We start from the raw sequence: 6,225 nt of genomic DNA on the forward strand, positions 1-6,225 counted from the left end.
ATTAGACAGTGCAATTCAATTTAAAACAGGGTGCACACTTGGTAATAACCAGAACCTAAAAACACAGTAGAACACACGCCAGGACAATCATCTTGATTCTTTTTACTTGGTCCAATTTCATTGCTTTCGCCTATTGCGCTATGGAATAGTGCCACTGGTGAGCTCCTTGTGGAAAGTTCATCTTGGTCATCATTTGGGCAGTCAATATGTATTCAGCCGAGGAGATGCTCCCCTTCGTGAGGAGTCCTTCCTTCTGCGTCTGGTTCCTTCTGATAGGTAGGCAGCGTAGATGGCCCGTGCGGCTTCGATACCCAAGTTTATGCCTAATATGTGCTCATTATTTGGTCTCTGGCCTAAGCTCACCTATTTAAACCAAGGCTGTAATCCAAACTTGTATAAAAATGTGGTTTTAGAACTACTTTAGAAGGTCACAAACCTGCACCTATTTATATAAAGAAAAAATAGATAACTTACAACGATTGAGTTGCAAGAAGCAAATAAGACAACATTCACATAGCAGTAATAAAGATCATACCAAAAATGTGTGGGAGAAATGGTATTTTCCTTCATCTTTCCTCCTCTCTCAATCTTTTATTCTCCGGTGAGAAGGCAGGTATTCTGGGTTGTCTTCCATATTGATCTCATTTGTACAACATGACAACAACTGTAGGAGGCAACGAATGTCTTAAGAATTTATGTAGTTCAAGCTAGCAGAACAAATAAGTTGTCCACTACGCTCTCTAGATAACATTGTTCTAAAAAATGTACTTATACCAAAAGGAGAGATGAAGTAGTAGAACTAATATGAATTTATATCTGCTATCACGAGGTGTATCGCACATACACTACATGGGCACATCATTGGTAGTTAGTATGCATGTGAATGTTGCATATATTATGTGTAAAAGTAGAGTTGAGCTAGTGGTGCTAATATTTTTCAGCCCCTATTTTATAATTCATGAAGTAGCTTGTTTTACAAACATGAAGCAATCATAAATTTGCACAATATAGTAAACTTGTTATAAGTATAACATATATTATATATTGTGGTATCATGGACACTATTCTTAAATAAAAGGACAAAGTTTTAGCAGAAAAAGCTCAAAACTGATAGTAAATAAATACACTTCTGTTTTTAATACTGGAAGAGGACCACCTGTTGGAGTGGCTCTGATGGTCTATAATATTTGATAATCCACAAAACGACCAGAATATGTGGCACATCTTCAACAGCAATAATCATCGATCCTCAAACTTTCTGATACTCAAACTGACAGTACAATATTACCTTTTAGTGTCAGAAGTTACTATGCAGCTAAGAATCCGCTAGATAACACAATAGTCGCTCCGAGCGGTACTCCATGCAAAGAAATGGAAGAGACCATATGATTAGTTATATGGCACCTTCAGTTGCTTGTTGTCTTCTCAACCACACAATCTGTGAGCCAATGTTGGGCATATGCCTAGTTTCCCTTCGTCCGGAGGTGCAATGTCGTTACGTCATGTGGAAGCATCGCACCTATCATAAAATCAATATTCAATTTAACATAATTTCTTAATTATGATTGTAGAGATTGACTTCATTGCGTATGTTGCTACTAAAATAGGAGCCAGAGAATGCACGATTATCATTGAAGGCAACATATGTTAGTTCGCCAAAACAAAAAAAACAAAGAGAACAAAATCTAGAGGACAACTGGCAAAACCTAGATCGAGAAGTCATATAGAAATTTGGTGTGTGCTTAACTGAAGCATGTGATGTCATACTGTCGATGCCATGGGAACTTGGAAACTAACCTGAATATGTAATAAATTTTTTTTGCCATTCTCACCCATAAATTTGAAGTATGTTCTGTAAAAGAAGATATTTAATCCCAGCAGTTCAAGTGATATGTCTGCATCTATATACAATCAATGGCAGGAAGTAGGGGATTTATGCTCAGAACTCCAGATTTCACCATCCCAGAAGTCCTAACTTGGGGCGAAGTAAAAATTCAGCTCTTGGCGTCGTTATCTACATACAAAGGGCCAAAAAAAATTAGACACCCAACCTCAGAGGGTAATTCCACTGGTCTATATGCTAAATGTTTGTGAAGAATTGTTATAGAAAACATGATTTTTTGTAATTTTTTCTAAAAAGAACAGAGCATTGAATAATACTATCAGAGTACGGTTATGTCAGTATGCCCAACATAATAAAGATAGGCACATGGAGCAGAAACAGAGTTGTTGGGGGATGCCTGTGGTTTTTGATATCAAATCTTCAAGGATAGAGCAATCAAATACGTTAAAGCTCTCCTTTTTTGTGCCTCCTGGAAATACAGTCTGGTCCATTTGAAGACCCTTAAGAGCAATCATGTGCAGGAGTTTTCTGTAACTTCTCGACAACAGAGATGACAGCAGGTATCTTCAGAATCAGTAGTAGCTAGTAAACATGTAGAATCTATTTCAACAAAATCATCCAAGCATGTGCCACATTTCATACAAAATTTTATGAATTAGCCGGGGAAACCAAAAAATGTGGGTTGATCTATTGCAAAAAAATAATCACAATATAGAAATAATGCAAAATATCTAAAGAACCATTGAAGACAACCTAAATGGTCACTTGCTCATTTATCTATCCATGAAAACATTCATATTCATATTTTTCAATAACAGGGGTATATAACTTGAAGTCACGGACAACTAAAAATTGTGAAAATACAATACCTAATCTTCTCTCGAAGTTTTCAAGTACATACAGTTGGAAATCTAAGATTTACACTCATAATAGAAAATAATGTAGAAACATATTGGAGGTACAATCAATTTGCAAATTACCTACGTGCATTTTTCTCGTTTAAGGGTCCGCATGACTATAGAGTTTCTAGTTGAACAGAAATTTCATGTAGAAACAATTGGTCGAACAGAGACCCGACAACTAATCCATCAGAAGCACCAGCTACCACATTATCAGTAGTGTGCCTTATCGATGGTCTATATATGGAGGTACACCATGACTGTTTGTACTGGCCTATGTGGTTTGCTAGCACGCAACCTTCCAATGTGTCACCCATATGGTGTTTTTTTTCAAACAATGTATGTAAAGAAACAAAATGTGAGGAAAAGAATGTAGCAGCTAGAGCACCGTACATGTTACAAAGCCAGGCTCTGTGAGTATGTAAAACAAATTATTATGTATAAGACTGGAACAGAAACTCACTGTTGACTGCTAGTGAGACCAGCAACCGACACTAAATTCATAAAATTCTACTCATGACTAAACAAATTCAGATAATTCTACAATAGAGTAGCTTATAAGACAGGAGAATACTAAAAATACTTCTTCCTTACATATTCCCTAGCTTATGAAATGTCAATGCAAATGATTTCGAACTTTTTTTTAATTCTACCTTCATATAATTTAGAGAGTACATACAGCACAACGATAATAGTGCTAATTAAACATGAATTAGATACAACATATCATATTTGTCGGCTTGCAAAAGGTTGAATCCAACTGTGGAGTTATGTTACACGCGACTGTAAGGGGGCAAATGGGCAATAAGGCAAGAAATTTGAGATTTTTACTGTGACAAAATAGAAAATTTTCCTCTCTATCTACCGGGAATGGAAAAGAAAGGAATTCTCAAAAGACATGACGGAACATATTTTGGTCGTCTTGGTCATATTGTTATAATAGCACTAAGACATTAATGGTGGCATGAAGAATATTAATCCTTGCTACGGAACAACTGCTTTGGTTGCACTAATAACGAATAAAGACATTAATGGTGCCATGGACAATATTAGTCCTTGGCACGGAATAGCTGATTTGCTTCCAAAAATGACCAATAAGTCAAGCCCTATGCTCTCGACAGATATCTTTTTTAGCGTAATTACTTATTTCATCAAGCAGTATAATGAAACAATGCCTGGTGATGAATTGAAGGGATCAATATCTGAAAGAAGGATGATAAATTTTGGAAGAGATGGTAATGTTTACACTTTAATCTCATTGCAAATGCAGATCATCAAGAAAAAATGTAAAATGAAATCAGAAACATAGGTGTAGGTAAGTAATCGTGAACTGAGATAAGGAAAATCTTATGATAAAAATATGAGTAAGCCAAATAATTTATAGCAGGCTCAAGGTATAACATTGTGAAAAAGAAGACAGATAAATAAGTTGGGCCAATGCATTGTTTCTACAAATTAGAAGGACAAAATAAGTTCAGTGTCAACAACCATAGAATATCACCTCACATTCCACAAGTATACACTCTGATTTGTCTAGTAGCCTCTGCTTACCCAGATGCGGCCAATACATGCAAGGTTCTTCTGTTGACAGCTCTTTAAGTTGACCTCTCTGATCAATGAGGTCTAGACAGTGTCTTGCCTCGGATCTGCAGAGGAGAGAAAAAATCAGTACGGAATGAGAGAAGAACACATGTGGTAGCTCTCTAGAACGAAACAGCCATGTTATGTTCAAATTGGGCCTTGCAAATGCCATGCCAAATTGTACCCTAGTATGTATCATGGTTGTACAAAAACTCCTTAATTAGTAGCTCAGAAGGCTGAGAAATGGTATAGAATATTACCTACTTCCTCTTAAAGAGGTTTTTAAAAATCCGCTAGTGGAGGGATGAATAAATATATGGTGATCTTGTTGTACACTTTTATACTTATGTGTTCTCTGAGCTGATACATCACATAGAGGATTAAATTTATTCACTCAAGCAGGGTGATCTGAAGGATTACGTGCTCAGTTCTGTCCGCTAGCTACAGATTGCTTGAGCACTGCCAGTGTTGTCATGTACAGAGAAGAAGCTGTTCACAGAAGCCATTAGCAGACTGATAGGCACTTCATGCCATGGCTTCTCCATTCTTAACAATACAATTAGACGATGATTGGAATTGGCGCAAGAGCATACCAGTCCATTGTAATATTGATAGAGAGAGAACCCTGTACTTTGGTGAGCTGAATAACACAGTAGAGATTACTCTGGCTTCACTATTCTGAACAATACAGTTAACTAATATAGCAAATTGTGGATGCCATGATATGCTGACATTATAAATAGATTCATATTTATCTAAATGTAGAAAAAGATTAGGACTACCTTACCATCACGGTATGTTTTTAGTTTTTACTCTATATAACAATGGCGTAAACATTGCATGTTTAATGAAATAGGTCCAAATGTTGATCCAACTTCATAAGATAGGGAAACCAATGATAGATTCTTGAGTCTGCAATAGGAAGCAAGAAAACGGTATACCTAATTAAGAGCAATTCCCTCAAGAATAAACCTGCACAAAAGGCCTTCTTGTGCACAACTCAGAATATTGCAAGCTCATCAGACCGACCAACCAGATCAAGAAATCATGAAGTTGTTGCCTGCATCAGACATCTTCAGGGTGCCATACTCGATGGACAAAACAGTGTAGTTTAAGGCTCCATTTTTCACAATCTGAATCATGGAACATCTGAGAATAGTACACCTTGCAATTTCTGCATACAGAGCTGGAAGTCAATAAACAAAAGAGAGTGAAGAAAAATCTGCAACCAAACTTTGTTCTTGACCCGATGGACAAACAAAGCAATATCTTTTTTCATGTTTTGGAATTTCTTCACCCGATGGACAAACAAACGTGCCGACGAATGTCTGATGCACCGGTGCGCTGACCCTATGCTCACTGAGCTCAAGTTAGGCGGGAGAGGGAGAACAGAGAGAGGCAACGTACCTGTGGATCGACGCCACTCGTTGCCGCTGGTGACCTCCGGACCTGTGGTTGACATGGGCGTCACCTCCTCGCGGCTCCCTGCTCACTGTCCTCCTCCATGCCGACGCCCGCGCCGCCACCCCAACTCCCTCCCGATGCCGTGTGGCGGCCAGATCGATGTCAGCTACCCGACGACTGAGTTGGACGGCGGAGTCGAGGTAGACCTCGTCAGCATCCCCGACGACGAAGCACCAACCACCCACCGATGGGAAGGGGCGACATGGCCGACGCGGAGTTTCAGGAGGTGGCTATTGGCATCAATGTAGTGGAGAAGGGGCTCGGGCTCCACGAGGTGCAGGTGCAGTATAGGAGTCCCTACTCCACGAGGAGCAGCCGGAGGTGCGGCGGCGTCGGAGCAGCCGGCGACCAGCATATTCTAAAATTTAATAGATGGTATGCAAGTTTTGATCCGCTTACCTGATCTCAGTTAGGCAACCAGAGCATTTTTCAGTAGGT

The 6,225-nt window shown here is 38.8% G+C and overlaps 1 long non-coding RNA gene across 2 annotated transcripts; it reads right to left on the minus strand.

The window, feature by feature from the left end:
* Positions 1-264: 264 nt before the first annotated feature.
* On the minus strand, positions 265-5,271 carry LOC124702486. Of its 2 annotated transcripts, XR_007002519.1 has the most exons (6): positions 4,584-5,271; positions 4,244-4,388; positions 1,798-2,014; positions 1,405-1,519; positions 536-664; positions 267-436 (listed from the first exon to the last, which is right to left on the minus strand). It is a non-coding gene; the product is annotated as an uncharacterized LOC124702486 (long non-coding RNA). The 2 variants fall into 2 exon arrangements; XR_007002518.1 differs by having other exon boundaries at positions 265-436; positions 4,244-5,271.
* Positions 5,272-6,225: the final 954 nt, after the last annotated feature.

This window comes from Lolium rigidum, chromosome 3, assembly GCF_022539505.1.
Source record: "Lolium rigidum isolate FL_2022 chromosome 3, APGP_CSIRO_Lrig_0.1, whole genome shotgun sequence".
Taxonomy (NCBI): Eukaryota; Viridiplantae; Streptophyta; class Magnoliopsida; order Poales; family Poaceae; genus Lolium; species Lolium rigidum.